Source organism: Lipomyces tetrasporus (assembly GCF_029532465.1).
Source record: "Lipomyces tetrasporus strain NRRL Y-64009 chromosome Unknown POJ06scaffold_11, whole genome shotgun sequence".
Classification (NCBI taxonomy): Eukaryota; Fungi; Ascomycota; class Lipomycetes; order Lipomycetales; family Lipomycetaceae; genus Lipomyces; species Lipomyces tetrasporus.
Window position 1 is genome coordinate 17,501 of NW_026611606.1, and position 2,500 is coordinate 20,000.

Consider the following 2,500-nt stretch of genomic DNA (forward strand, 5'->3'; position numbering starts at 1 on the left):
AAAATTTTTTTCTATTTAGTAAGTTAAATAATTATCTGCAGTAACCAAGATTACCACAAAAAAAGTCGAAATCGCCGGTAAATACCCGAAGAAACTAATTTTTTTTCGGCCAGGCCACTAAATAAAGTGAGGTGCCAGTAGAAAAATTTTGGGGCAATGATCACAGCAAAGATGGGTCCCCATCACTAAGAAAAATTCACCCTCACTAGAATAACGTTGAGACGTCGCTGGGATAAAATTCGTCTTCGCTAGAGTAAAATTGGGACTTCGCTAGGAAAGTTCACCATCACTAGAACCAAATTGGGGCGTCACTAGGAAAACATTCTGCCGCTAAAATAACTCTGTGAAAGTCAACTTATCAGCCAGATATTTAGCTTGCCCCGGTCCGCCATCTCGCCTCCTGCCACTCTAAGTAAGATGCGTTCAAAGTCTTACTGGCTAACTATTAGTCACGATTTTTTTGCCTTGATTTTGGCGATCTTTTTTTTAACACTCTTGTTGGGTTACTGCTCTGTTTTGCGCGTGGGGCCAGAACCCTGCCCACTGTTGCTCAAACTTGGGTCAAGCTCCAGCCCGTCGAGACGGCTCAGCGCGCCCATCTCAACTCGCTGGGCAACAGCCTCCGAGTAAAGCAATCAAATCTCAATAAATTGCCTGCTGGATTTATTTCAGCCTTAGACACGCACAGGAACAACTATTATGTCTGACCTGAGATTTTTGGTCGGAAAGAAATTCTGAAGATGTTTCATACCAAAACTGCGCAATTTAAATTGCCCTGACAATTTTCGTTTCCTTTACCACATTAGACGTCACTAAAGTAAGCTCGGCGTTGCGGAATAAGCAGTTGTGTTTTCAGAACCACCGGAGTGGTGGTTGCATGGTCTAAGACATTCCTTCGTCACTTGGTGTTGGGTAGTTGTGCAAAAAAATCGTGGCCATTCGAGCAGAAATTGCGTTGTACTCTCAGTCACTGGTGCGAATTTCGGACACCGCTAAGGAATGTCTTGCTCACTGGGGAAGGAAAGTCATTAAGTGGCCGTGGCCAGCTGGCGAGATGGCATGGGCTCGGTTGAAATTGGGAGCGGGGCCGCCGGACCCCCTACCCACGAACTCCCCCACACCCCCCTTCTCTTTTCACAAGAACCCCCATGCCGGAATGAAAATGGCCAAGGCAGGCTAATGACACTTATTTTCCAGCCCTTAAAGTACTAAGACATGCCTATATCTGTCGTTGACTTATATGGTGGGCCATGATTGTATTTTGGCAGAAAATAATCCTTTTGTGCTGTGGCCGTTGGGAGGGTGTCTACACCCACCAGTGGCACCCTTCATGAGAAGAGAACTGAAGATACAAAATGAGAAGTAAAAGAGGGAGGGCGCGCAAGGCGTCCGACGTCGATGTATGCGTCGTCGAGTTATTCTTTGCGAGTGATTCCGGCAGTACAGCTTCTCGTTTTATCAGTTTTTCTATATGTTGTAGCCATGTAGATTGGTGGAAAGAGTCTGGTGCGGTTGATTAGAGATCGTTCAGCTCGGACTGCTAGTCTATAAGGGAAAACAATCTGGTGATGCGGGGCTTCGTGCCTAGCAATTACTGATTTGATCCCGAATAATCCTAATTGCCTGGCGATTAGGTAGTGCTGGATTTTGTGGATTACTAGCAAATTGCAAGTATTATTCACCAAAATTTAGTTGAGGGTCAACCTGGCTCGGTAGCCGTCATTTAAGTATGATGTGAACTGAGCTAATTGGTAACTCTCTAGCTAGGTAGTTATGTTAAACTAAGCGCTATTTGGTTAGTGCCGATGTTTGGCGGACACTACTTGGAAAATTCTAAAGAAGGCTATAGGATTGCTTTCTGAGATTCGCATCTCGGTGCGTTTCGACCGAAAGTAATGAATTGCGTTCTAGTTAAGGCTTTTGTCAGCTATGCTGCTGTCGTATCCGGCTTGAGAGCTCTCACTGGTAGTGTTGTAGTTTCTCTCCCGCGATTCGAGTGGCTTTTTGGCTTGGCAATAGTTTGGGACGTTTAATTCTTCGACGATTAAGTTAACTTCCAGGCTGAAGGAGACGGCGCTCCGGCGTCGCCTCTAGAGTAGGTCTCTTGAGATGGCGAGTGATCCGTTCGACTGTACTGGTTGGTGGGGAGCTCGTCAGAAGGTAGTTATCTGGTTGATCCTGCCAGTAGTCATATGCTTGTCTCAAAGATTAAGCCATGCATGTCTAAGTATAAGCAATTTATACAGTGAAACTGCGAATGGCTCATTAAATCAGTTATCGTTTATTTGATAGTACCTTACTACTTGGATAACCGTGGTAATTCTAGAGCTAATACATGCTAAAAATCCCGACTTTTTGGAAGGGATGTATTTATTAGATAAAAGACCAATGCTTCTTCGGAAGCTCTTTGGTGATTCATGATAACTTTTCGAATCGCATGGCCTCGAGCCGGCGATGGTTCATTCAAATTTCTGCCCTATCAACTTTCGATGGTAGGATA